At 41.7% G+C, this 25,588-nt stretch overlaps 33 non-coding genes across 33 annotated transcripts; 19 read left to right on the top strand and 14 right to left on the bottom strand.

Moving 5' to 3' along the window:
• Nucleotides 1-307: 307 nt before the first annotated feature.
• Nucleotides 308-417, top strand: TRNAL-CAA (transfer RNA leucine (anticodon CAA)). The gene is made up of 2 exons: nucleotides 308-345; nucleotides 372-417. It is a non-coding gene; the product is annotated as a tRNA-Leu (tRNA).
• A 961-nt stretch (nucleotides 418-1,378) lies between these two features.
• TRNAL-CAA (transfer RNA leucine (anticodon CAA)) lies at nucleotides 1,379-1,488 on the top strand. The gene is made up of 2 exons: nucleotides 1,379-1,416; nucleotides 1,443-1,488. It is a non-coding gene; the product is annotated as a tRNA-Leu (tRNA).
• Nucleotides 1,489-2,449: 961 nt separating this feature from the next.
• Nucleotides 2,450-2,559, top strand: TRNAL-CAA (transfer RNA leucine (anticodon CAA)). The gene is made up of 2 exons: nucleotides 2,450-2,487; nucleotides 2,514-2,559. It is a non-coding gene; the product is annotated as a tRNA-Leu (tRNA).
• Nucleotides 2,560-3,520: 961 nt separating this feature from the next.
• On the top strand, nucleotides 3,521-3,630 carry TRNAL-CAA (transfer RNA leucine (anticodon CAA)). Its single transcript has 2 exons — nucleotides 3,521-3,558; nucleotides 3,585-3,630. It is a non-coding gene; the product is annotated as a tRNA-Leu (tRNA).
• A 616-nt stretch (nucleotides 3,631-4,246) lies between these two features.
• Nucleotides 4,247-4,319, bottom strand: TRNAR-UCG (transfer RNA arginine (anticodon UCG)). The gene has a single exon. It is a non-coding gene; the product is annotated as a tRNA-Arg (tRNA).
• Nucleotides 4,320-4,591: 272 nt separating this feature from the next.
• On the top strand, nucleotides 4,592-4,701 carry TRNAL-CAA (transfer RNA leucine (anticodon CAA)). Its single transcript has 2 exons — nucleotides 4,592-4,629; nucleotides 4,656-4,701. It is a non-coding gene; the product is annotated as a tRNA-Leu (tRNA).
• A 616-nt stretch (nucleotides 4,702-5,317) lies between these two features.
• TRNAR-UCG (transfer RNA arginine (anticodon UCG)) lies at nucleotides 5,318-5,390 on the bottom strand. Its single transcript has one exon. It is a non-coding gene; the product is annotated as a tRNA-Arg (tRNA).
• A 272-nt stretch (nucleotides 5,391-5,662) lies between these two features.
• On the top strand, nucleotides 5,663-5,772 carry TRNAL-CAA (transfer RNA leucine (anticodon CAA)). The gene is made up of 2 exons: nucleotides 5,663-5,700; nucleotides 5,727-5,772. It is a non-coding gene; the product is annotated as a tRNA-Leu (tRNA).
• Nucleotides 5,773-6,388: 616 nt separating this feature from the next.
• TRNAR-UCG (transfer RNA arginine (anticodon UCG)) lies at nucleotides 6,389-6,461 on the bottom strand. The gene has a single exon. It is a non-coding gene; the product is annotated as a tRNA-Arg (tRNA).
• A 272-nt stretch (nucleotides 6,462-6,733) lies between these two features.
• On the top strand, nucleotides 6,734-6,843 carry TRNAL-CAA (transfer RNA leucine (anticodon CAA)). Its single transcript has 2 exons — nucleotides 6,734-6,771; nucleotides 6,798-6,843. It is a non-coding gene; the product is annotated as a tRNA-Leu (tRNA).
• Nucleotides 6,844-7,459: 616 nt separating this feature from the next.
• TRNAR-UCG (transfer RNA arginine (anticodon UCG)) lies at nucleotides 7,460-7,532 on the bottom strand. Its single transcript has one exon. It is a non-coding gene; the product is annotated as a tRNA-Arg (tRNA).
• A 272-nt stretch (nucleotides 7,533-7,804) lies between these two features.
• Nucleotides 7,805-7,914, top strand: TRNAL-CAA (transfer RNA leucine (anticodon CAA)). Its single transcript has 2 exons — nucleotides 7,805-7,842; nucleotides 7,869-7,914. It is a non-coding gene; the product is annotated as a tRNA-Leu (tRNA).
• Nucleotides 7,915-8,530: 616 nt separating this feature from the next.
• Nucleotides 8,531-8,603, bottom strand: TRNAR-UCG (transfer RNA arginine (anticodon UCG)). Its single transcript has one exon. It is a non-coding gene; the product is annotated as a tRNA-Arg (tRNA).
• Nucleotides 8,604-8,875: 272 nt separating this feature from the next.
• Nucleotides 8,876-8,985, top strand: TRNAL-CAA (transfer RNA leucine (anticodon CAA)). The gene is made up of 2 exons: nucleotides 8,876-8,913; nucleotides 8,940-8,985. It is a non-coding gene; the product is annotated as a tRNA-Leu (tRNA).
• A 616-nt stretch (nucleotides 8,986-9,601) lies between these two features.
• Nucleotides 9,602-9,674, bottom strand: TRNAR-UCG (transfer RNA arginine (anticodon UCG)). The gene has a single exon. It is a non-coding gene; the product is annotated as a tRNA-Arg (tRNA).
• Nucleotides 9,675-9,946: 272 nt separating this feature from the next.
• TRNAL-CAA (transfer RNA leucine (anticodon CAA)) lies at nucleotides 9,947-10,056 on the top strand. Its single transcript has 2 exons — nucleotides 9,947-9,984; nucleotides 10,011-10,056. It is a non-coding gene; the product is annotated as a tRNA-Leu (tRNA).
• Nucleotides 10,057-10,672: 616 nt separating this feature from the next.
• TRNAR-UCG (transfer RNA arginine (anticodon UCG)) lies at nucleotides 10,673-10,745 on the bottom strand. The gene has a single exon. It is a non-coding gene; the product is annotated as a tRNA-Arg (tRNA).
• A 282-nt stretch (nucleotides 10,746-11,027) lies between these two features.
• TRNAL-CAA (transfer RNA leucine (anticodon CAA)) lies at nucleotides 11,028-11,137 on the top strand. Its single transcript has 2 exons — nucleotides 11,028-11,065; nucleotides 11,092-11,137. It is a non-coding gene; the product is annotated as a tRNA-Leu (tRNA).
• A 1,687-nt stretch (nucleotides 11,138-12,824) lies between these two features.
• On the bottom strand, nucleotides 12,825-12,897 carry TRNAR-UCG (transfer RNA arginine (anticodon UCG)). The gene has a single exon. It is a non-coding gene; the product is annotated as a tRNA-Arg (tRNA).
• A 282-nt stretch (nucleotides 12,898-13,179) lies between these two features.
• Nucleotides 13,180-13,289, top strand: TRNAL-CAA (transfer RNA leucine (anticodon CAA)). Its single transcript has 2 exons — nucleotides 13,180-13,217; nucleotides 13,244-13,289. It is a non-coding gene; the product is annotated as a tRNA-Leu (tRNA).
• Nucleotides 13,290-14,250: 961 nt separating this feature from the next.
• TRNAL-CAA (transfer RNA leucine (anticodon CAA)) lies at nucleotides 14,251-14,360 on the top strand. Its single transcript has 2 exons — nucleotides 14,251-14,288; nucleotides 14,315-14,360. It is a non-coding gene; the product is annotated as a tRNA-Leu (tRNA).
• Nucleotides 14,361-14,975: 615 nt separating this feature from the next.
• TRNAR-UCG (transfer RNA arginine (anticodon UCG)) lies at nucleotides 14,976-15,048 on the bottom strand. The gene has a single exon. It is a non-coding gene; the product is annotated as a tRNA-Arg (tRNA).
• Nucleotides 15,049-16,046: 998 nt separating this feature from the next.
• TRNAR-UCG (transfer RNA arginine (anticodon UCG)) lies at nucleotides 16,047-16,119 on the bottom strand. The gene has a single exon. It is a non-coding gene; the product is annotated as a tRNA-Arg (tRNA).
• Nucleotides 16,120-16,391: 272 nt separating this feature from the next.
• TRNAL-CAA (transfer RNA leucine (anticodon CAA)) lies at nucleotides 16,392-16,501 on the top strand. The gene is made up of 2 exons: nucleotides 16,392-16,429; nucleotides 16,456-16,501. It is a non-coding gene; the product is annotated as a tRNA-Leu (tRNA).
• A 616-nt stretch (nucleotides 16,502-17,117) lies between these two features.
• TRNAR-UCG (transfer RNA arginine (anticodon UCG)) lies at nucleotides 17,118-17,190 on the bottom strand. The gene has a single exon. It is a non-coding gene; the product is annotated as a tRNA-Arg (tRNA).
• Nucleotides 17,191-17,462: 272 nt separating this feature from the next.
• On the top strand, nucleotides 17,463-17,572 carry TRNAL-CAA (transfer RNA leucine (anticodon CAA)). Its single transcript has 2 exons — nucleotides 17,463-17,500; nucleotides 17,527-17,572. It is a non-coding gene; the product is annotated as a tRNA-Leu (tRNA).
• Nucleotides 17,573-18,188: 616 nt separating this feature from the next.
• Nucleotides 18,189-18,261, bottom strand: TRNAR-UCG (transfer RNA arginine (anticodon UCG)). Its single transcript has one exon. It is a non-coding gene; the product is annotated as a tRNA-Arg (tRNA).
• Nucleotides 18,262-18,533: 272 nt separating this feature from the next.
• Nucleotides 18,534-18,643, top strand: TRNAL-CAA (transfer RNA leucine (anticodon CAA)). Its single transcript has 2 exons — nucleotides 18,534-18,571; nucleotides 18,598-18,643. It is a non-coding gene; the product is annotated as a tRNA-Leu (tRNA).
• A 2,032-nt stretch (nucleotides 18,644-20,675) lies between these two features.
• On the top strand, nucleotides 20,676-20,785 carry TRNAL-CAA (transfer RNA leucine (anticodon CAA)). The gene is made up of 2 exons: nucleotides 20,676-20,713; nucleotides 20,740-20,785. It is a non-coding gene; the product is annotated as a tRNA-Leu (tRNA).
• Nucleotides 20,786-21,746: 961 nt separating this feature from the next.
• Nucleotides 21,747-21,856, top strand: TRNAL-CAA (transfer RNA leucine (anticodon CAA)). The gene is made up of 2 exons: nucleotides 21,747-21,784; nucleotides 21,811-21,856. It is a non-coding gene; the product is annotated as a tRNA-Leu (tRNA).
• Nucleotides 21,857-22,472: 616 nt separating this feature from the next.
• Nucleotides 22,473-22,545, bottom strand: TRNAR-UCG (transfer RNA arginine (anticodon UCG)). The gene has a single exon. It is a non-coding gene; the product is annotated as a tRNA-Arg (tRNA).
• A 272-nt stretch (nucleotides 22,546-22,817) lies between these two features.
• On the top strand, nucleotides 22,818-22,927 carry TRNAL-CAA (transfer RNA leucine (anticodon CAA)). The gene is made up of 2 exons: nucleotides 22,818-22,855; nucleotides 22,882-22,927. It is a non-coding gene; the product is annotated as a tRNA-Leu (tRNA).
• Nucleotides 22,928-24,614: 1,687 nt separating this feature from the next.
• TRNAQ-UUG (transfer RNA glutamine (anticodon UUG)) lies at nucleotides 24,615-24,687 on the bottom strand. The gene has a single exon. It is a non-coding gene; the product is annotated as a tRNA-Gln (tRNA).
• Between the last annotated feature and the right edge of the window lie 901 nt (nucleotides 24,688-25,588).

Here is a 25,588-nt window from a genome sequence, read left to right as displayed (position 1 = left end):
GAAGTCAGACACCTTATCCATTAGGCCACGCGGTCTGCCACAAGGACATGATTCTGGTTTGTGGCGCCCGGATCAACCAAACACTCGAAGATCACCTGGGACATCTTCTACATTTTTTGCTCAAGGAGATTTGGTAGAAAGGATCTGAAATGTATGACTTGGTGCAAGGTCATGCTTTAAGAAGTGCATTTGCAAAAGGGCCTAGGTTCAGAGTGTTCATACAGCTCCTTGACAATGGTAATAGATCAATAGAGTACCACGAGTAGATGATATTTCCAGAGGAAGCCATAGCACCTCAATATATCTTGTCAGGATGGCCGAGTGGTCTAAGGCGCCAGACTCAAGAGCTGTTTCTTCACATTGTGTGGGTGTTCTGGTCTCCAAATGGAGGCGTGGGTTCAAATCCCACTTCTGACAATCTGTTTACACATTTAGCTTGAACTACAATCACCACTCCCGCTGTGTTTTCATGCTACCATGTCACCGACAAAAAAACATGAAAAAAAATCCAAAAACTTTGCACATCCTACATAAAGATCAAATTCTTGAGGAAAATCTGCTAGACCATGCTGTTAAATCTGTCATTTAAAGTGACACTTTAGTCAGAAAAGTAAGTCCTGCTACATCTCTTCCGGTTGTCCCATTTTGCATATATACTCATGTAAAACATTAAAAAATATGCTTCTATACACTTTGAAATCCAGTAATACGCTGTTTCAACCTGCTCTGCACATACTCAGTTGCTCTCCCATTTTAGGCATATTTAAGTTATGACACCAGCCATTTGATGATTTGATAGTTTGGTTGAGAACACAAGCAAATGGGACAGTTATCAATCCCGGGATTCCAGGCATGTAACTGTGTTTTGAAACCCTTAAATCAATTGGTTTACTTCCACTTTATGATTTACTTCTGTTTGGAGGCTCTGGGCTTCAGCAAATTGGAAGCCTCCAGCAAGAAGCACGTTGTTATGGCTAAAGCAAGAATTTACGAGTGAAGGTCACAGGAAGGAACTGGAAAGCAGCATAGAAAACGACCACGAAGGGACTCAAACCCTCAATCTTCTGATCCGAAGTCAGACGCCTTATCCATTAGGCCACGCGGTCTGCCACAAGGACATGATTCTGGTTTGTGGCGCCCGGATCAACCAAACACTCGAAGATCACCTGGGACATCTTCTACTTTTTTTGCTCAAGGAGATTTGGTAGAAAGGATCTGAAATGTATGACTTGGTGCAAGGTCATGCTTTAAGAAGTGCATTTGCAAAAGGGCCTAGGTTCAGAGTGTTCATACAGCTCCTTGACAATGGTAATAGATCAATAGAGTACCACGAGTAGATGATATTTCCAGAGGAAGCCATAGCACCTCAATATATCTTGTCAGGATGGCCGAGTGGTCTAAGGCGCCAGACTCAAGAGCTGTTTCTTCACATTGTGTGGGTGTTCTGGTCTCCAAATGGAGGCGTGGGTTCAAATCCCACTTCTGACAATCTGTTTACACATTTAGCTTGAACTACAATCACCACTCCCGCTGTGTTTTCATGCTACCATGTCACCGACAAAAAAACATGAAAAAAAATCCAAAAACTTTGCACATCCTACATAAAGATCAAATTCTTGAGGAAAATCTGCTAGACCATGCTGTTAAATCTGTCATTTAAAGTGCAACTTTAGTCAGAAAAGTAAGTCCTGCTACATCTCTTCCGGTTGTCCCATTTTGCATATATACTCATGTAAAACATTAAAAAATATGCTTCTATACACTTTGAAATCCAGTAATACGCTGTTTCAACCTGCTCTGCACATACTCAGTTGCTCTCCCATTTTAGGCATATTTAAGTTATGACACCAGCCATTTGATGATTTGATAGTTTGGTTGAGAACACAAGCAAATGGGACAGTTATCAATCCCGGGATTCAAGGCATGTAACTGTGTTTTGAAACCCTTAAATCAATTGGTTTACTTCCACTTTATGATTTACTTCTGTTTGGAGGCTCTGGGCTTCAGCAAATTGGAAGCCTCCAGCAAGAAGCACGTTGTTATGGCTAAAGCAAGAATTTACGAGTGAAGGTCACAGGAAGCAACTGGAAAGCAGCATAGAAAACGACCACGAAGGGACTCGAACCCTCAATCTTCTGATCCGAAGTCAGACACCTTATCCATTAGGCCACGCGGTCTGCCACAAGGACATGATTCTGGTTTGTGGCGCCCGGATCAACCAAACACTCGAAGATCACCTGGGACATCTTCTACATTTTTTGCTCAAGGAGATTTGGTAGAAAGGATCTGAAATGTATGACTTGGTGCAAGGTCATGCTTTAAGAAGTGCATTTGCAAAAGGGCCTAGGTTCAGAGTGTTCATACAGCTCCTTGACAATGGTAATAGATCAATAGAGTACCACGAGTAGATGATATTTCCAGAGGAAGCCATAGCACCTCAATATATCTTGTCAGGATGGCCGAGTGGTCTAAGGCGCCAGACTCAAGAGCTGTTTCTTCACATTGTGTGGGTGTTCTGGTCTCCAAATGGAGGCGTGGGTTCAAATCCCACTTCTGACAATCTGTTTACACATTTAGCTTGAACTACAATCACCACTCCCGCTGTGTTTTCATGCTACCATGTCACCGACAAAAAAACATGAAAAAAAATCCAAAAACTTTGCACATCCTACATAAAGATCAAATTCTTGAGGAAAATCTGCTAGACCATGCTGTTAAATCTGTCATTTAAAGTGCAACTTTAGTCAGAAAAGTAAGTCCTGCTACATCTCTTCCGGTTGTCCCATTTTGCATATATACTCATGTAAAACATTTAAAAATATGGTTCTATACACTTTGAAATCCAGTAATACGCTGTTTCAACCTGCTCTGCACATACTCAGTTGCTCTCCCATTTTAGGCATATTTAAGTTATGACACCAGCCATTTGATGATTTGATAGTTTGGTTGAGAACACAAGCAAATGGGACAGTTATCAATCCCGGGATTCCAGGCATGTAACTGTGTTTTGAAACCCTTAAATCAATTGGTTTACTTCCACTTTATGATTTACTTCTGTTTGGAGGCTCTGGGCTTCAGCAAATTGGAAGCCTCCAGCAAGAAGCACGTTGTTATGGCTAAAGCAAGAATTTACGAGTGAAGGTCACAGGAAGGAACTGGAAAGCAGCATAGAAAACGACCACGAAGGGACTCGAACCCTCAATCTTCTGATCCGAAGTCAGACGAATTATCCATTAGGCCACGCGGTCTGCCACAAGGACATGATTCTGGTTTGTGGCGCCCAGATCAACCAAACACTCGAAGATCATCTGGGACATCTTCTACTTTTTTTGCTCAAGGAGATTTGGTAGAAAGGATCTGAAATGTATGACTTGGTGCAAGGTCATGCTTTAAGAAGTGCATTTGCAAAAGGGCCTAGGTTCAGAGTGTTCATACAGCTCCTTGACAATGGTAATAGATCAATAGAGTACTACGAGTAGATGATATTTCCAGAGGAAGCCATAGCACCTCAATATATCTTGTCAGGATGGCCGAGTGGTCTAAGGCGCCAGACTCAAGAGCTGTTTCTTCACATTGTGTGGGTGTTCTGGTCTCCAAATGGAGGCGTGGGTTCAAATCCCACTTCTGACAATCTGTTTACACATTTAGCTTGAACTACAATCACCACTCCCGCTGTGTTTTCATGCTACCATGTCACCGACAAAAAAACATGAAAAAAAATCCAAAAACTTTGCACATCCTACATAAAGATCAAATTCTTGAGGAAAATCTGCTAGACCATGCTGTTAAATCTGTCATTTAAAGTGCAACTTTAGTCAGAAAAGTAAGTCCTGCTACATCTCTTCCGGTTGTCCCATTTTGCATATATACTCATGTAAAACATTTAAAAATATGGTTCTATACACTTTGAAATCCAGTAATACGCTGTTTCAACCTGCTCTGCACATACTCAGTTGCTCTCCCATTTTAGGCATATTTAAGTTATGACACCAGCCATTTGATGATTTGATAGTTTGGTTGAGAACACAAGCAAATGGGACAGTTATCAATCCCGGGATTCCAGGCATGTAACTGTGTTTTGAAACCCTTAAATCAATTGGTTTACTTCCACTTTATGATTTACTTCTGTTTGGAGGCTCTGGGCTTCAGCAAATTGGAAGCCTCCAGCAAGAAGCACGTTGTTATGGCTAAAGCAAGAATTTACGAGTGAAGGTCACAGGAAGGAACTGGAAAGCAGCATAGAAAACGACCACGAAGGGACTCGAACCCTCAATCTTCTGATCCGAAGTCAGACGCCTTATCCATTAGGCCACGCGGTCTGCCACAAGGACATGATTCTGGTTTGTGGCGCCCTGATCAACCAAACAGTCGAAGATCACCTGGGACATCTTCTACTTTTTTTGCTCAAGGAGATTTGGTAGAAAGGATCTGAAATGTATGACTTGGTGCAAGGTCATGCTTTAAGAAGTGCATTTGCAAAAGGGCCTAGGTTCAGAGTGTTCATACAGCTCCTTGACAATGGTAATAGATCAATAGAGTACCACGAGTAGATGATATTTCCAGAGGAAGCCATAGCACCTCAATATATCTTGTCAGGATGGCCGAGTGGTCTAAGGCGCCAGACTCAAGAGCTGTTTCTTCACATTGTGTGGGTGTTCTGGTCTCCAAATGGAGGCGTGGGTTCAAATCCCACTTCTGACAATCTGTTTACACATTTAGCTTGAACTACAATCACCACTCCCGCTGTGTTTTCATGCTACCATGTCACCGACAAAAAAACATGAAAAAAAATCCAAAAACTTTGCACATCCTACATAAAGATCAAATTCTTGAGGAAAATCTGCTAGACCATGCTGTTAAATCTGTCATTTAAAGTGCAACTTTAGTCAGAAAAGTAAGTCCTGCTACATCTCTTCCGGTTGTCCCATTTTGCATATATACTCATGTAAAACATTTAAAAATATGGTTCTATACACTTTGAAATCCAGTAATACGCTGTTTCAACCTGCTCTGTACATACTCAGTTGCTCTCCCATTTTAGGCATATTTAAGTTATGACACCAGCCATTTGATGATTTGATAGTTTGGTTGAGAACACAAGCAAATGGGACAGTTATCAATCCCGGGATTCCAGGCATGTAACTGTGTTTTGAAACCCTTAAATCAATTGGTTTACTTCCACTTTATGATTTACTTCTGTTTGGAGGCTCTGGGCTTCAGCAAATTGGAAGCCTCCAGCAAGAAGCACGTTGTTATGGCTAAAGCAAGAATTTACGAGTGAAGGTCACAGGAAGGAACTGGAAAGCAGCATAGAAAACGACCACGAAGGGACTCGAACCCTCAATCTTCTGATCCGAAGTCAGACGCCTTATCCATTAGGCCACGCGGTCTGCCACAAGGACATGATTCTGGTTTGTGGCGCCCTGATCAACCAAACAGTCGAAGATCACCTGGGACATCTTCTACTTTTTTTGCTCAAGGAGATTTGGTAGAAAGGATCTGAAATGTATGACTTGGTGCAAGGTCATGCTTTAAGAAGTGCATTTGCAAAAGGGCCTAGGTTCAGAGTGTTCATACAGCTCCTTGACAATGGTAATAGATCAATAGAGTACCACGAGTAGATGATATTTCCAGAGGAAGCCATAGCACCTCAATATATCTTGTCAGGATGGCCGAGTGGTCTAAGGCGCCAGACTCAAGAGCTGTTTCTTCACATTGTGTGGGTGTTCTGGTCTCCAAATGGAGGCGTGGGTTCAAATCCCACTTCTGACAATCTGTTTACACATTTAGCTTGAACTACAATCACCACTCCCGCTGTGTTTTCATGCTACCATGTCACCGACAAAAAAACATGAAAAAAAATCCAAAAACTTTGCACATCCTACATAAAGATCAAATTCTTGAGGAAAATCTGCTAGACCATGCTGTTAAATCTGTCATTTAAAGTGCAACTTTAGTCAGAAAAGTAAGTCCTGCTACATCTCTTCCGGTTGTCCCATTTTGCATATATACTCATGTAAAACATTTAAAAATATGGTTCTATACACTTTGAAATCCAGTAATACGCTGTTTCAACCTGCTCTGCACATACTCAGTTGCTCTCCCATTTTAGGCATATTTAAGTTATGACACCAGCCATTTGATGATTTGATAGTTTGGTTGAGAACACAAGCAAATGGGACAGTTATCAATCCCGGGATTCCAGGCATGTAACTGTGTTTTGAAACCCTTAAATCAATTGGTTTACTTCCACTTTATGATTTACTTCTGTTTGGAGGCTCTGGGCTTCAGCAAATTGGAAGCCTCCAGCAAGAAGCACGTTGTTATGGCTAAAGCAAGAATTTACGAGTGAAGGTCACAGGAAGGAACTGGAAAGCAGCATAGAAAACGACCACGAAGGGACTCGAACCCTCAATCTTCTGATCCGAAGTCAGACGCCTTATCCATTAGGCCACGCGGTCTGCCACAAGGACATGATTCTGGTTTGTGGCGCCCTGATCAACCAAACAGTCGAAGATCACCTGGGACATCTTCTACTTTTTTTGCTCAAGGAGATTTGGTAGAAAGGATCTGAAATGTATGACTTGGTGCAAGGTCATGCTTTAAGAAGTGCATTTGCAAAAGGGCCTAGGTTCAGAGTGTTCATACAGCTCCTTGACAATGGTAATAGATCAATAGAGTACCACGAGTAGATGATATTTCCAGAGGAAGCCATAGCACCTCAATATATCTTGTCAGGATGGCCGAGTGGTCTAAGGCGCCAGACTCAAGAGCTGTTTCTTCACATTGTGTGGGTGTTCTGGTCTCCAAATGGAGGCGTGGGTTCAAATCCCACTTCTGACAATCTGTTTACACATTTAGCTTGAACTACAATCACCACTCCCGCTGTGTTTTCATGCTACCATGTCACCGACAAAAAAACATGAAAAAAAATCCAAAAACTTTGCACATCCTACATAAAGATCAAATTCTTGAGGAAAATCTGCTAGACCATGCTGTTAAATCTGTCATTTAAAGTGCAACTTTAGTCAGAAAAGTAAGTCCTGCTACATCTCTTCCGGTTGTCCCATTTTGCATATATACTCATGTAAAACATTTAAAAATATGGTTCTATACACTTTGAAATCCAGTAATACGCTGTTTCAACCTGCTCTGTACATACTCAGTTGCTCTCCCATTTTAGGCATATTTAAGTTATGACACCAGCCATTTGATGATTTGATAGTTTGGTTGAGAACACAAGCAAATGGGACAGTTATCAATCCCGGGATTCCAGGCATGTAACTGTGTTTTGAAACCCTTAAATCAATTGGTTTACTTCCACTTTATGATTTACTTCTGTTTGGAGGCTCTGGGCTTCAGCAAATTGGAAGCCTCCAGCAAGAAGCACGTTGTTATGGCTAAAGCAAGAATTTACGAGTGAAGGTCACAGGAAGGAACTGGAAAGCAGCATAGAAAACGACCACGAAGGGACTCGAACCCTCAATCTTCTGATCCGAAGTCAGACGCCTTATCCATTAGGCCACGCGGTCTGCCACAAGGACATGATTCTGGTTTGTGGCGCCCTGATCAACCAAACAGTCGAAGATCACCTGGGACATCTTCTACTTTTTTTGCTCAAGGAGATTTGGTAGAAAGGATCTGAAATGTATGACTTGGTGCAAGGTCATGCTTTAAGAAGTGCATTTGCAAAAGGGCCTAGGTTCAGAGTGTTCATACAGCTCCTTGACAATGGTAATAGATCAATAGAGTACCACGAGTAGATGATATTTCCAGAGGAAGCCATAGCACCTCAATATATCTTGTCAGGATGGCCGAGTGGTCTAAGGCGCCAGACTCAAGAGCTGTTTCTTCACATTGTGTGGGTGTTCTGGTCTCCAAATGGAGGCGTGGGTTCAAATCCCACTTCTGACAATCTGTTTACACATTTAGCTTGAACTACAATCACCACTCCCGCTGTGTTTTCATGCTACCATGTCACCGACAAAAAAACATGAAAAAAAATCCAAAAACTTTGCACATCCTACATAAAGATCAAATTCTTGAGGAAAATCTGCTAGACCATGCTGTTAAATCTGTCATTTAAAGTGACACTTTAGTCAGAAAAGTAAGTCCTGCTACATCTCTTCCGGTTGTCCCATTTTGCATATATACTCATGTAAAACATTTAAAAATATGGTTCTATACACTTTGAAATCCAGTAATACGCTGTTTCAACCTGCTCTGCACATACTCAGTTGCTCTCCCATTTTAGGCATATTTAAGTTATGACACCAGCCATTTGATGATTTGATAGTTTGGTTGAGAACACAAGCAAATGGGACAGTTATCAATCCCGGGATTCCAGGCATGTAACTGTGATTTGAAACCCTTAAATCAATTGGTTTACTTCCACTTTATGATTTACTTCTGTTTGGAGGCTCTGGGCTTCAGCAAATTGGAAGCCTCCAGCAAGAAGCACGTTGTTATGGCTAAAGCAAGAATTTACGAGTGAAGGTCACAGGAAGGAACTGGAAAGCAGCATAGAAAACGACCACGAAGGGACTCGAACCCTCAATCTTCTGATCCGAAGTCAGACGCCTTATCCATTAGGCCACGCGGTCTGCCACAAGGACATGATTCTGGTTTGTGGCGCCCTGATCAACCAAACAGTCGAAGATCACCTGGGACATCTTCTACTTTTTTTGCTCAAGGAGATTTGGTAGAAAGGATCTGAAATGTATGACTTGGTGCAAGGTCATGCTTTAAGAAGTGCATTTGCAAAAGGGCCTAGGTTCAGAGTGTTCATACAGCTCCTTGACAATGGTAATAGATCAATAGAGTACCACGAGTAGATGATATTTCCAGAGGAAGCCATAGCACCTCAATATATCTTGTCAGGATGGCCGAGTGGTCTAAGGCGCCAGACTCAAGAGCTGTTTCTTCACATTGTGTGGGTGTTCTGGTCTCCAAATGGAGGCGTGGGTTCAAATCCCACTTCTGACAATCTGTTTACACATTTAGCTTGAACTACAATCACCACTCCCGCTGTGTTTTCATGCTACCATGTCACCGACAAAAAAACATGAAAAAAAATCCAAAAACTTTGCACATCCTACATAAAGATCAAATTCTTGAGGAAAATCTGCTAGACCATGCTGTTAAATCTGTCATTTAAAGTGCAACTTTAGTCAGAAAAGTAAGTCCTGCTACATCTCTTCCGGTTGTCCCATTTTGCATATATACTCATGTAAAACATTTAAAAATATGGTTCTATACACTTTGAAATCCAGTAATACGCTGTTTCAACCTGCTCTGCACATACTCAGTTGCTCTCCCATTTTAGGCATATTTAAGTTATGACACCAGCCATTTGATGATTTGATAGTTTGGTTGAGAACACAAGCAAATGGGACAGTTATCAATCCCGGGATTCCAGGCATGTAACTGTGTTTTGAAACCCTTAAATCAATTGGTTTACTTCCACTTTATGATTTACTTCTGTTTGGAGGCTCTGGGCTTCAGCAAATTGGAAGCCTCCAGCAAGAAGCACGTTGTTATGGCTAAAGCAAGAATTTACGAGTGAAGGTCACAGGAAGGAACTGGAAAGCAGCATAGAAAACGACCACGAAGGGACTCGAACCCTCAATCTTCTGATCCGAAGTCAGACGCCTTATCCATTAGGCCACGCGGTCTGCCACAAGGACATGATTCTGGTTTGTGGCGCCCAGATCAACCAAACACTCGAAGATCACCTGGGACATCTTCTACTTTTTTTGCTCAAGGAGATTTGGTAGAAAGGATCTGAAATGTATGACTTGGTGCAAGGTCATGCTTTAAGAAGTGCATTTGCAAAAGGGCCTAGGTTCAGAGTGTTCATACAGCTCCTTGACAATGGTAATAGATCAATAGAGTACTACGAGTAGATGATATTTCCAGAGGAAGCCATAGCACCTCAATATATCTTGTCAGGATGGCCGAGTGGTCTAAGGCGCCAGACTCAAGAGCTGTTTCTTCACATTGTGTGGGTGTTCTGGTCTCCAAATGGAGGCGTGGGTTCAAATCCCACTTCTGACAATCTGTTTACACATTTAGCTTGAACTACAATCACCACTCCCGCTGTGTTTTCATGCTACCATGTCACCGACAAAAAAACATGAAAAAAAATCCAAAAACTTTGCACATCCTACATAAAGATCAAATTCTTGAGGAAAATCTGCTAGACCATGCTGTTAAATCTGTCATTTAAAGTGCAACTTTAGTCAGAAAAGTAAGTCCTGCTACATCTCTTCCGGTTGTCCCATTTTGCATATATACTCATGTAAAACATTTAAAAATATGGTTCTATACACTTTGAAATCCAGTAATACGCTGTTTCAACCTGCTCTGCACATACTCAGTTGCTCTCCCATTTTAGGCATATTTAAGTTATGACACCAGCCATTTGATGATTTGATAGTTTGGTTGAGAACACAAGCAAATGGGACAGTTATCAATCCCGGGATTCCAGGCATGTAACTGTGTTTTGAAACCCTTAAATCAATTGGTTTACTTCCACTTTATGATTTACTTCTGTTTGGAGGCTCTGGGCTTCAGCAAATTGGAAGCCTCCAGCAAGAAGCACGTTGTTATGGCTAAAGCAAGAATTTACGAGTGAAGGTCACAGGAAGGAACTGGAAAGCAGCATAGAAAACGACCACGAAGGGACTCGAACCCTCAATCTTCTGATCCGAAGTCAGACGCCTTATCCATTAGGCCACGCGGTCTGCCACAAGGACATGATTCTGGTTTGTGGCGCCCTGATCAACCAAACAGTCGAAGATCACCTGGGACATCTTCTACTTTTTTTGCTCAAGGAGATTTGGTAGAAAGGATCTGAAATGTATGACTTGGTGCAAGGTCATGCTTTAAGAAGTGCATTTGCAAAAGGGCCTAGGTTCAGAGTGTTCATACAGCTCCTTGACAATGGTAATAGATCAATAGAGTACCACGAGTAGATGATATTTCCAGAGGAAGCCATAGCACGCCATAGCACCTCAATATATCTTGTCAGGATGGCCGAGTGGTCTAAGGCGCCAGACTCAAGAGCTGTTTATTCACATTGTGTGGGTGTTCTGGTCTCCAAATGGAGGCGTGGGTTCAAATCCCACTTCTGACAATCTGTTTACACATTTAGCTTGAACTACAATCACCACTCCCGCTGTGTTTTCATGCTACCATGTCACCGACAAAAAAACATGAAAAAAAATCCAAAAACTTTGCACATCCTACATAAAGATCAAATTCTTGAGGAAAATCTGCTAGACCATGCTGTTAAATCTGTCATTTAAAGTGCAACTTTAGTCAGAAAAGTAAGTCCTGCTACATCTCTTCCGGTTGTCCCATTTTGCATATATACTCATGTAAAACATTTAAAAATATGGTTCTATACACTTTGAAATCCAGTAATACGCTGTTTCAACCTGCTCTGCACATACTCAGTTGCTCTCCCATTTTAGGCATATTTAAGTTATGACACCAGCCATTTGATGATTTGATAGTTTGGTTGAGAACACAAGCAAATGGGACAGTTATCAATCCCGGGATTCAAGGCATGTAACTGTGTTTTGAAACCCTTAAATCAATTGGTTTACTTCCACTTTATGATTTACTTCTGTTTGGAGGCTCTGGGCTTCAGCAAATTGGAAGCCTCCAGCAAGAAGCACGTTGTTATGGCTAAAGCAAGAATTTACGAGTGAAGGTCACAGGAAGGAACTGGAAAGCAGCATAGAAAACGACCACGAAGGGACTCGAACCCTCAATCTTCTTATCCAAAGTCAGACGCCTTATCCATTAGGCCACGCGGTCTGCCACAAGGACATGATTCTGGTTTGTGGCGCCCGGATCAACCAAACACTCGAAGATCACCTGGGACATCTTCTACATTTTTTGCTCAAGGAGATTTGGTAGAAAGGATCTGAAATGTATGACTTGGTGCAAGGTCATGCTTTAAGAAGTGCATTTGCAAAAGGGCCTAGGTTCAGAGTGTTCATACAGCTCCTTGACAATGGTAATAGATCAATAGAGTACCACGAGTAGATGATATTTCCAGAGGAAGCCATAGCACCTCAATATGTCTTGTCAGGATGGCCGAGTGGTCTAAGGCGCCAGACTCAAGAGCTGTTTCTTCACATTGTGTGGGTGTTCTGGTCTCCAAATGGAGGCGTTGGTTCAAATCCCACTTCTGACAATCTGTTTACACATTTAGCTTGAACTACAATCACCACTCCCGCTGTGTTTTCATGCTACCATGTCACCGACAAAAAAACATGAAAAAAAATCCAAAAACTTTGCACATCCTACATAAAGATCAAATTCTTGAGGAAAATCTGCTAGACCATGCTGTTAAATCTGTCATTTAAAGTGCAACTTTAGTCAGAAAAGTAAGTCCTGCTACATCTCTTCCGGTTGTCCCATTTTGCATATATACTCATGTAAAACATTTAAAAATATGGTTCTATACACTTTGAAATCCAGTAATACGCTGTTTCAACCTGCTCTGCACATACTCAGTTGCTCTCCCATTTTAGGCATATTTAAGTTATGACACCAGCCATTTGATGATTTGATAGTTTGGTTGAGAACACAAGCAAATGGGACAGTTATCAATCCCGGGATTCCAGGCATGTAACTGTGTTTTGAAACCCTTAAATCAATTGGTTTACTTCCACTTTATGATTTACTTCTGTTTGGAGGCTCTGGGCTTCAGCAAATTGGAAGCCTCCAGCAAGAAGCACGTTGTTATGGCTAAAGCAAGAATTTACGAGTGAAGGTCACAGGAAGGAACTGGAAAGCAGCATAGAAAACGACCACGAAGGGACTCGAACCCTCAATCTTCTGATCCGAAGTCAGACGCCTTATCCATTAGGCCACGCGGTCTGCCACAAGGACATGATTCTGGTTTGTGGCGCCCTGATCAACCAAACAGTCGAAGATCACCTGGGACATCTTCTACTTTTTTTGCTCAAGGAGATTTGGTAGAAAGGATCTGAAATGTATGACTTGGTGCAAGGTCATGCTTTAAGAAGTGCATTTGCAAAAGGGCCTAGGTTCAGAGTGTTCATACAGCTCCTTGACAATGGTAATAGATCAATAGAGTACCACGAGTAGATGATATTTCCAGAGGAAGCCATAGCACGCCATAGCACCTCAATATATCTTGTCAGGATGGCCGAGTGGTCTAAGGCGCCAGACTCAAGAGCTGTTTATTCACATTGTGTGGGTGTTCTGGTCTCCAAATGGAGGCGTGGGTTCAAATCCCACTTCTGACAATCTGTTTACACATTTAGCTTGAACTACAATCACCACTCCCGCTGTGTTTTCATGCTACCATGTCACCGACAAAAAAACATGAAAAAAAATCCAAAAACTTTGCACATCCTACATAAAGATCAAATTCTTGAGGAAAATCTGCTAGACCATGCTGTTAAATCTGTCATTTAAAGTGCAACTTTAGTCAGAAAAGTAAGTCCTGCTACATCTCTTCCGGTTGTCCCATTTTGCATATATACTCATGTAAAACATTTAAAAATATGGTTCTATACACTTTGAAATCCAGTAATACGCTGTTTCAACCTGCTCTGCACATACTCAGTTGCTCTCCCATTTTAGGCATATTTAAGTTATGACACCAGCCATTTGATGATTTGATAGTTTGGTTGAGAACACAAGCAAATGGGACAGTTATCAATCCCGGGATTCAAGGCATGTAACTGTGTTTTGAAACCCTTAAATCAATTGGTTTACTTCCACTTTATGATTTACTTCTGTTTGGAGGCTCTGGGCTTCAGCAAATTGGAAGCCTCCAGCAAGAAGCACGTTGTTATGGCTAAAGCAAGAATTTACGAGTGAAGGTCACAGGAAGGAACTGGAAAGCAGCATAGAAAACGACCACGAAGGGACTCGAACCCTCAATCTTCTTATCCAAAGTCAGACGCCTTATCCATTAGGCCACGCGGTCTGCCACAAGGACATGATTCTGGTTTGTGGCGCCCGGATCAACCAAACACTCGAAGATCACCTGGGACATCTTCTACATTTTTTGCTCAAGGAGATTTGGTAGAAAGGATCTGAAATGTATGACTTGGTGCAAGGTCATGCTTTAAGAAGTGCATTTGCAAAAGGGCCTAGGTTCAGAGTGTTCATACAGCTCCTTGACAATGGTAATAGATCAATAGAGTACCACGAGTAGATGATATTTCCAGAGGAAGCCATAGCACCTCAATATATCTTGTCAGGATGGCCGAGTGGTCTAAGGCGCCAGACTCAAGAGCTGTTTCTTCACATTGTGTGGGTGTTCTGGTCTCCAAATGGAGGCGTGGGTTCAAATCCCACTTCTGACAATCTGTTTACACATTTAGCTTGAACTACAATCACCACTCCCGCTGTGTTTTCATGCTACCATGTCACCGACAAAAAAACATGAAAAAAATCCAAAAACTTTGCACATCCTACATAAAGATCAAATTCTTGAGGAAAATCTGCTAGACCATGCTGTTAAATCTGTCATTTAAAGTGCAACTTTAGTCAGAAAAGTAAGTCCTGCTACATCTCTTCCGGTTGTCCCATTTTGCATATATACTCATGTAAAACATTTAAAAATATGGTTCTATACACTTTGAAATCCAGTAATACGCTGTTTCAACCTGCTCTGCACATACTCAGTTGCTCTCCCATTTTAGGCATATTTAAGTTATGACACCAGCCATTTGATGATTTGATAGTTTGGTTGAGAACACAAGCAAATGGGACAGTTATCAATCCCGGGATTCCAGGCATGTAACTGTGTTTTGAAACCCTTAAATCAATTGGTTTACTTCCACTTTATGATTTACTTCTGTTTGGAGGCTCTGGGCTTCAGCAAATTGGAAGCCTCCAGCAAGAAGCACGTTGTTATGGCTAAAGCAAGAATTTACGAGTGAAGGTCACAGGAAGGAACTGGAAAGCAGCATAGAAAACGACCACGAAGGGACTCGAACCCTCAATCTTCTGATCCGAAGTCAGACGCCTTATCCATTAGGCCACGCGGTCTGCCACAAGGACATGATTCTGGTTTGTGGCGCCCTGATCAACCAAACAGTCGAAGATCACCTGGGACATCTTCTACTTTTTTTGCTCAAGGAGATTTGGTAGAAAGGATCTGAAATGTATGACTTGGTGCAAGGTCATGCTTTAAGAAGTGCATTTGCAAAAGGGCCTAGGTTCAGAGTGTTCATACAGCTCCTTGACAATGGTAATAGATCAATAGAGTACCACGAGTAGATGATATTTCCAGAGGAAGCCATAGCACCTCAATATATCTTGTCAGGATGGCCGAGTAGTCTAAGGCGCCAGACTCAAGAGCTGTTTCTTCACATTGTGTGGGTGTTCTGGTCTCCAAATGGAGGCGTGGGTTCAAATCCCACTTCTGACAATCTGTTTACACATTTAGCTTGAACTACAATCACCACTCCCGCTGTGTTTTCATGCTACCATGTCACCGACAAAAAAACATGAAAAAAAATCCAAAAACTTTGCACATCCTACATAAAGATCAAATTCTTGAGGAAAATCTGCTAGACCATGCTGTTAAATCTGTCATTTAAAGTGCAACTTTAGTCAGAAAAGTAAGTCCTGCTACATCTCTTCCGGTTGTCCCATTTTGCATATATACTCATGTAAAACATTTAAAAATATGGTTCTATACACTTTGAAATCCAGTAATACGCTGTTTCAACCTGCTCTGCACATACTCAGTTGCTCTCCCATTTTAGGCATATTTAAGTTATGACACCAGCCATTTGATGATTTGATAGTTTGGTTGAGAACACAAGCAAATGGGACAGTTATCAATCCCGGGATTCCAGGCATGTAACTGTGTTTTGAAACCCTTAAATCAATTGGTTTACTTCCACTTTATGATTTACTTCTGTTTGGAGGCTCTGGGCTTCAGCAAATTGGAAGCCTCCAGCAAGAAGCACGTTGTTATGGGTAAAGCAAGAATTTACGAGTGAAGGTCACAGGAAGGAACTGGAAAGCAGCATAGAAAACGACCACGAAGGGACTCGAACCCTCAATCTTCTGATCCGAAGTCAGACGCCTTATCCATTAGGCCACGCGGTCTGCCACAAGGACATGATTCTGGTTTGTGGCGCCCAGATCAACCAAACACTCGAAGATCACCTGGGACATCTTCTACTTTTTTTGCTCAAGGAGATTTGGTAGAAAGGATCTGAAATGTATGACTTGGTGCAAGGTCATGCTTTAAGAAGTGCATTTGCAAAAGGGCCTAGGTTCAGAGTGTTCATACAGCTCCTTGACAATGGTAATAGATCAATAGAGTACTACGAGTAGATGATATTTCCAGAGGAAGCCATAGCACCTCAATATATCTTGTCAGGATGGCCGAGTGGTCTAAGGCGCCAGACTCAAGAGCTGTTTCTTCACATTGTGTGGGTGTTCTGGTCTCCAAATGGAGGCGTGGGTTCAAATCCCACTTCTGACAATCTGTTTACACATTTAGCTTGAACTACAATCACCACTCCCGCTGTGTTTTCATGCTACCATGTCACCGACAAAAAAACATGAAAAAAAATCCAAAAACTTTGCACATCCTACATAAAGATCAAATTCTTGAGGAAAATCTGCTAGACCATGCTGTTAAATCTGTCATTTAAAGTGCAACTTTAGTCAGAAAAGTAAGTCCTGCTACATCTCTTCCGGTTGTCCCATTTTGCATATATACTCATGTAAAACATTTAAAAATATGGTTCTATACACTTTGAAATCCAGTAATACGCTGTTTCAACCTGCTCTGCACATACTCAGTTGCTCTCCCATTTTAGGCATATTTAAGTTATGACACCAGCCATTTGATGATTTGATAGTTTGGTTGAGAACACAAGCAAATGGGACAGTTATCAATCCCGGGATTCCAGGCATGTAACTGTGTTTTGAAACCCTTAAATCAATTGGTTTACTTCCACTTTATGATTTACTTCTGTTTGGAGGCTCTGGGCTTCAGCAAATTGGAAGCCTCCAGCAAGAAGCACGTTGTTATGGCTAAAGCAAGAATTTACGAGTGAAGGTCACAGGAAGGAACTGGAAAGCAGCATAGAAAACGACCACGAAGGGACTCGAACCCTCAATCTTCTGATCCGAAGTCAGACGCCTTATCCATTAGGCCACGCGGTCTGCCACAAGGACATGATTCTGGTTTGTGGCGCCCTGATCAACCAAACAGTCGAAGATCACCTGGGACATCTTCTACTTTTTTTGCTCAAGGAGATTTGGTAGAAAGGATCTGAAATGTATGACTTGGTGCAAGGTCATGCTTTAAGAAGTGCATTTGCAAAAGGGCCTAGGTTCAGAGTGTTCATACAGCTCCTTGACAATGGTAATAGATCAATAGAGTACCACGAGTAGATGATATTTCCAGAGGAAGCCATAGCACCTCAATATATCTTGTCAGGATGGCCGAGTGGTCTAAGGCGCCAGACTCAAGAGCTGTTTCTTCACATTGTGTGGGTGTTCTGGTCTCCAAATGGAGGCGTGGGTTCAAATCCCACTTCTGACAATCTGTTTACACATTTAGCTTGAACTACAATCACCACTCCCGCTGTGTTTTCATGCTACCATGTCACCGACAAAAAAACATGAAAAAAAATCCAAAAACTTTGCACATCCTACATAAAGATCAAATTCTTGAGGAAAATCTGCTAGACCATGCTGTTAAATCTGTCATTTAAAGTGCAACTTTAGTCAGAAAAGTAAGTCCTGCTACATCTCTTCCGGTTGTCCCATTTTGCATATATACTCATGTAAAACATTTAAAAATATGGTTCTATACACTTTGAAATCCAGTAATACGCTGTTTCAACCTGCTCTGTACATACTCAGTTGCTCTCCCATTTTAGGCATATTTAAGTTATGACACCAGCCATTTGATGATTTGATAGTTTGGTTGAGAACACAAGCAAATGGGACAGTTATCAATCCCGGGATTCCAGGCATGTAACTGTGTTTTGAAACCCTTAAATCAATTGGTTTACTTCCACTTTATGATTTACTTCTGTTTGGAGGCTCTGGGCTTCAGCAAATTGGAAGCCTCCAGCAAGAAGCACGTTGTTATGGCTAAAGCAAGAATTTACGAGTGAAGGTCACAGGAAGGAACTGGAAAGCAGCATAGAAAACGACCACGAAGGGACTCGAACCCTCAATCTTCTGATCCGAAGTCAGACGCCTTATCCATTAGGCCACGCGGTCTGCCACAAGGACATGATTCTGGTTTGTGGCGCCCTGATCAACCAAACAGTCGAAGATCACCTGGGACATCTTCTACTTTTTTTGCTCAAGGAGATTTGGTAGAAAGGATCTGAAATGTATGACTTGGTGCAAGGTCATGCTTTAAGAAGTGCATTTGCAAAAGGGCCTAGGTTCAGAGTGTTCATACAGCTCCTTGACAATGGTAATAGATCAATAGAGTACCACGAGTAGATGATATTTCCAGAGGAAGCCATAGCACCTCAATATATCTTGTCAGGATGGCCGAGTGGTCTAAGGCGCCAGACTCAAGAGCTGTTTCTTCACATTGTGTGGGTGTTCTGGTCTCCAAATGGAGGCGTGGGTTCAAATCCCACTTCTGACAATCTGTTTACACATTTAGCTTGAACTACAATCACCACTCCCGCTGTGTTTTCATGCTACCATGTCACCGACAAAAAAACATGAAAAAAAATCCAAAAACTTTGCACATCCTACATAAAGATCAAATTCTTGAGGAAAATCTGCTAGACCATGCTGTTAAATCTGTCATTTAAAGTGCAACTTTAGTCAGAAAAGTAAGTCCTGCTACATCTCTTCCGGTTGTCCCATTTTGCATATATACTCATGTAAAACATTTAAAAATATGGTTCTATACACTTTGAAATCCAGTAATACGCTGTTTCAACCTGCTCTGCACATACTCAGTTGCTCTCCCATTTTAGGCATATTTAAGTTATGACACCAGCCATTTGATGATTTGATAGTTTGGTTGAGAACACAAGCAAATGGGACAGTTATCAATCCCGGGATTCCAGGCATGTAACTGTGTTTTGAAACCCTTAAATCAATTGGTTTACTTCCACTTTATGATTTACTTCTGTTTGGAGGCTCTGGGCTTCAGCAAATTGGAAGCCTCCAGCAAGAAGCACGTTGTTATGGCTAAAGCAAGAATTTACGAGTGAAGGTCACAGGAAGGAACTGGAAAGCAGCATAGAAAACGACCATGAAGGGACTCGAACCCTCAATCTTCTGATCCGAAGTCAGACGCCTTATCCATTAGGCCACGCGGTCTGCCACAAGGACATGATTCTGGTTTGTGGCGCCCAGATCAACCAAACACTCGAAGATCACCTGGGACATCTTCTACTTTTTTTGCTCAAGGAGATTTGGTAGAAAGGATCTGAAATGTATGACTTGGTGCAAGGTCATGCTTTAAGAAGTGCATTTGCAAAAGGGCCTAGGTTCAGAGTGTTCATACAGCTCCTTGACAATGGTAATAGATCAATAGAGTACTACGAGTAGATGATATTTCCAGAGGAAGCCATAGCACCTCAATATGTCTTGTCAGGATGGCCGAGTGGTCTAAGGCGCCAGACTCAAGAGCTGTTTCTTCACATTGTGTGGGTGTTCTGGTCTCCAAATGGAGGCGTTGGTTCAAATCCCACTTCTGACAATCTGTTTACACATTTAGCTTGAACTACAATCACCACTCCCGCTGTGTTTTCATGCTACCATGTCACCGACAAAAAAACATGAAAAAAAATCCAAAAACTTTGCACATCCTACATAAAGATCAAATTCTTGAGGAAAATCTGCTAGACCATGCTGTTAAATCTGTCATTTAAAGTGCAACTTTAGTCAGAAAAGTAAGTCCTGCTACATCTCTTCCGGTTGTCCCATTTTGCATATATACTCATGTAAAACATTTAAAAATATGGTTCTATACACTTTGAAATCCAGTAATACGCTGTTTCAACCTGCTCTGCACATACTCAGTTGCTCTCCCATTTTAGGCATATTTAAGTTATGACACCAGCCATTTGATGATTTGATAGTTTGGTTGAGAACACAAGCAAATGGGACAGTTATCAATCCCGGGATTCCAGGCATGTAACTGTGTTTTGAAACCCTTAAATCAATTGGTTTACTTCCACTTTATGATTTACTTCTGTTTGGAGGCTCTGGGCTTCAGCAAATTGGAAGCCTCCAGCAAGAAGCACGTTGTTATGGCTAAAGCAAGAATTTACGAGTGAAGGTCACAGGAAGGAACTGGAAAGCAGCATAGAAAACGACCACGAAGGGACTCGAACCCTCAATCTTCTGATCCGAAGTCAGACGCCTTATCCATTAGGCCACGCAGTCTGCCACAAGGACATGATTCTGGTTTGTGGCGCCCTGATCAACCAAACAGTCGAAGATCACCTGGGACATCTTCTACTTTTTTTGCTCAAGGAGATTTGGTAGAAAGGATCTGAAATGTATGACTTGGTGCAAGGTCATGCTTTAAGAAGTGCATTTGCAAAAGGGCCTAGGTTCAGAGTGTTCATACAGCTCCTTGACAATGGTAATAGATCAATAGAGTACCACGAGTAGATGATATTTCCAGAGGAAGCCATAGCACCTCAATATATCTTGTCAGGATGGCCGAGTGGTCTAAGGCGCCAGACTCAAGAGCTGTTTCTTCACATTGTGTGGGTGTTCTGGTCTCCAAATGGAGGCGTGGGTTCAAATCCCACTTCTGACAATCTGTTTACACATTTAGCTTGAACTACAATCACCACTCCCGCTGTGTTTTCATGCTACCATGTCACCGACAAAAAAACATGAAAAAAAATCCAAAAACTTTGCACATCCTACATAAAGATCAAATTCTTGAGGAAAATCTGCTAGACCATGCTGTTAAATCTGTCATTTAAAGTGCAACTTTAGTCAGAAAAGTAAGTCCTGCTACATCTCTTCCGGTTGTCCCATTTTGCATATATACTCATGTAAAACATTTAAAAATATGGTTCTATACACTTTGAAATCCAGTAATACGCTGTTTCAACCTGCTCTGTACATACTCAGTTGCTCTCCCATTTTAGGCATATTTAAGTTATGACACCAGCCATTTGATGATTTGATAGTTTGGTTGAGAACACAAGCAAATGGGACAGTTATCAATCCCGGGATTCCAGGCATGTAACTGTGTTTTGAAACCCTTAAATCAATTGGTTTACTTCCACTTTATGATTTACTTCTGTTTGGAGGCTCTGGGCTTCAGCAAATTGGAAGCCTCCAGCAAGAAGCACGTTGTTATGGCTAAAGCAAGAATTTACGAGTGAAGGTCACAGGAAGGAACTGGAAAGCAGCATAGAAAACGACCACGAAGGGACTCGAAGCCTCAATCTTCTGATCCGAAGTCAGACGCCTTATCCATTAGGCCACGCAGTCTGCCACAAGGACATGATTCTGGTTTGTGGCGCCCTGATCAACCAAACAGTCGAAGATCACCTGGGACATCTTCTACTTTTTTTGCTCAAGGAGATTTGGTAGAAAGGATCTGAAATGTATGACTTGGTGCAAGGTCATGCTTTAAGAAGTGCATTTGCAAAAGGGCCTAGGTTCAGAGTGTTCATACAGCTCCTTGACAATGGTAATAGATCAATAGAGTACCACGAGTAGATGATATTTCCAGAGGAAGCCATAGCAACTCAATATATCTTGTCAGGATGGCCGAGTGGTCTAAGGCGCCAGACTCAAGAGCTGTTTATTCACATTGTGTGGGTGTTCTGGTCTCCAAATGGAGGCGTGGGTTCAAATCCCACTTCTGACAATCTGTTTACACATTTAGCTTGAACTACAATCACCACTCCCGCTGTGTTTTCATGCTACCATGTCACCGACAAAAAAACATGAAAAAAAATCCAAAAACTTTGCACATCCTACATAAAGATCAAATTCTTGAGGAAAATCTGCTAGACCATGCTGTTAAATCTGTCATTTAAAGTGCAACTTTAGTCAGAAAAGTAAGTCCTGCTACATCTCTTCCGGTTGTCCCATTTTGCATATATACTCATGTAAAACATTTAAAAATATGGTTCTATACACTTTGAAATCCAGTAATACGCTGTTTCAACCTGCTCTGCACATACTCAGTTGCTCTCCCATTTTAGGCATATTTAAGTTATGACACCAGCCATTTGATGATTTGATAGTTTGGTTGAGAACACAAGCAAATGGGACAGTTATCAATCCCGGGATTCCAGGCATGTAACTGTGTTTTGAAACCCTTAAATCAATTGGTTTACTTCCACTTTATGATTTACTTCTGTTTGGAGGCTCTGGGCTTCAGCAAATTGGAAGCCTCCAGCAAGAAGCACGTTGTTATGGCTAAAGCAAGAATTTACGAGTGAAGGTCACAGGAAGGAACTGGAAAGCAGCATAGAAAACGACCACGAAGGGACTCGAACCCTCAATCTTCTGATCCGAAGTCAGACGCCTTATCCATTAGGCCACGCGGTCTGCCACAAGGACATGATTCTGGTTTGTGGCGCCCGGATCAACCAAACACTCGAAGATCACCTGGGACATCTTCTACTTTTTTTGCTCAAGGAGATTTGGTAGAAAGGATCTGAAATGTATGACTTGGTGCAAGGTCATGCTTTAAGAAGTGCATTTGCAAAAGGGCCTAGGTTCAGAGTGTTCATACAGCTCCTTGACAATGGTAATAGATCAATAGAGTACCACGAGTAGATGATATTTCCAGAGGAAGCCATAGCACCTCAATATATCTTGTCAGGATGGCCGAGTGGTCTAAGGCGCCAGACTCAAGAGCTGTTTCTTCACATTGTGTGGGTGTTCTGGTCTCCAAATGGAGGCGTGGGTTCAAATCCCACTTCTGACAATCTGTTTACACATTTAGCTTGAACTACAATCACCACTCCCGCTGTGTTTTCATGCTACCATGTCACCGACAAAAAAACATGAAAAAAAATCCAAAAACTTTGCACATCCTACATAAAGATCAAATTCTTGAGGAAAATCTGCTAGACCATGCTGTTAAATCTGTCATTTAAAGTGCAACTTTAGTCAGAAAAGTAAGTCCTGCTACATCTCTTCCGGTTGTCCCATTTTGCATATATACTCATGTAAAACATTAAAAAATATGGTTCTATACACTTTGAAATCCAGTAATACGCTGTTTCAACCTGCTCTGCACATACTCAGTTGCTCTCCCATTTTAGGCATATTTAAGTTATGACACCAGCCATTTGATGATTTGATAGTTTGGTTGAGAACACAAGCAAATGGGACAGTTATCAATCCCGGGATTCAAGGCATGTAACTGTGTTTTGAAACCCTTAAATCAATTGGTTTACTTCCACTTTATGATTTACTTCTGTTTGGAGGCTCTGGGCTTCAGCAAATTGGAAGCCTCCAGCAAGAAGCACGTTGTTATGGCTAAAGCAAGAATTTACGAGTGAAGGTCACAGGAAGGAACTGGAAAGCAGCATAGAAAACGACCACGAAGGGACTCGAACCCTCAATCTTCTGATCTGAAGTCAGACGCCTTATCCATTAGGCCACGCGGTCTGCCACAAGGACATGACTCTGGTTTGTGGCGCCCGGATCAACCAAACAGTCGAAGATCACCTGGGACATCTTCTACTTTTTTTGCTCAAGGAGATTTGGTAGAAAGGATCTGAAATGTATGACTTGGTGCAAGGTCATGCTTTAAGAAGTGCATTTGCAAAAGGGCCTAGGTTCAGAGTGTTCATACAGCTCCTTGACAATGGTAATAGATCAATAGAGTACCACGAGTAGATGATATTTCCAGAGGAAGCCATAGCACCTCAATATATCTTGTCAGGATGGCCGAGTGGTCTAAGGTGCCAGACTCAAGAGCTGTTTCTTCACATTGTGTGGGTGTTCTGGTCTCCAAATGGAGGCGTGGGTTCAAATCCCACTTCTGACAATCTGTTTACACATTTAGCTTGAACTACAATCACCACTCCCGCTGTGTTTTCATGCTACCATGTCACCGACAAAAAAACATGAAAAAAAATCCAAAAACTTTGCACATCCTACATAAAGATCAAATTCTTGAGGAAAATCTGCTAGACCATGCTGTTAAATCTGTCATTTAAAGTGCAACTTTAGTCAGAAAAGTAAGTCCTGCTACATCTCTTCCGGTTGTCCCATTTTGCATATATACTCATGTAAAACATTAAAAAATATGCTTCTATACACTTTGAAATCCAGTAATACGCTGTTTCAACCTGCTCTGCACATACTCAGTTGCTCTCCCATTTTAGGCATATTTAAGTTATGACACCAGCCATTTGATGATTTGATAGTTTGGTTGAGAACACAAGCAAATGGGACAGTTATCAATCCCGGGATTCAAGGCATGTAACTGTGTTTTGAAACCCTTAAATCAATTGGTTTACTTCCACTTTATGATTTACTTCTGTTTGGAGGCTCTGGGCTTCAGCAAATTGGAAGCCTCCAGCAAGAAGCACGTTGTTATGGCTAAAGCAAGAATTTACGAGTGAAGGTCACAGGAAGGAACTGGAAAGCAGCATAGAAAACGACCACGAAGGGACTCGAACCCTCAATCTTCTGATCCAAAGTCAGACGCCTTATCCATTAGGCCACGCGGTCTGCCACAAGGACATGACTCTGGTTTGTGGCGCCCGGATCAACCAAACAGTCGAAGATCACCTGGGACATCTTCTATTTTTTTGCTCAAGGAGATTTGGTAGAAAGGATCTGAAATGTATGACTTGGTGCAAGGTCATGCTTTAAGAAGTGCATTTGCAAAAGGGCCTAGGTTCAGAGTGTTCATACAGCTCCTTGACAATGGTAATAGATCAATAGAGTACCACGAGTAGATGATATTTCCAGAGGAAGCCATAGCACCTCAATATATCTTGTCAGGATGGCCGAGTGGTCTAAGGTGCCAGACTCAAGAGCTGTTTCTTCACATTGTGTGGGTGTTCTGGTCTCCAAATGGAGGCGTGGGTTCAAATCCCACTTCTGACAATCTGTTTACACATTTAGCTTGAACTACAATCACCACTCCCGCTGTGTTTTCATGCTACCATGTCACCGACAAAAAAACATGAAAAAAAATCCAAAAACTTTGCACATCCTACATAAAGATCAAATTCATGAGGAAAATCTGCTAGACCATGCTGTTAAATCTGTCATTTAAAGTGCAACTTTAGTCAGAAAAGTAAGTCCTGCTACATCTCTTCCGGTTGTCCCATTTTGCATATATACTCATGTAAAACATTAAAAAATATGCTTCTATACACTTTGAAATCCAGTAATACGCTGTTTCAACCTGCTCTGCACATACTCAGTTGCTCTCCCATTTTAGGCATATTTAAGTTATGACACCAGCCATTTGATGATTTGATAGTTTGGTTGAGAACACAAGCAAATGGGACAGTTATCAATCCCGGGATTCAAGGCATGTAACTGTGTTTTGAAACCCTTAAATCAATTGGTTTACTTCCACTTTATGATTTACTTCTGTTTGGAGGCTCTGGGCTTCAGC

This window comes from Lithobates pipiens, unplaced genomic scaffold (genome assembly GCF_037356315.1).
Source record: "Lithobates pipiens isolate NorthernLeopardFrog02 unplaced genomic scaffold, aLitPip1_a1.2 Scaffold_1, whole genome shotgun sequence".
Classification (NCBI taxonomy): Eukaryota; Metazoa; Chordata; class Amphibia; order Anura; family Ranidae; genus Lithobates; species Lithobates pipiens.
Note: the sequence above shows the minus strand (reverse complement) of the source record. Positions and strands in the feature narration are given on the sequence as shown.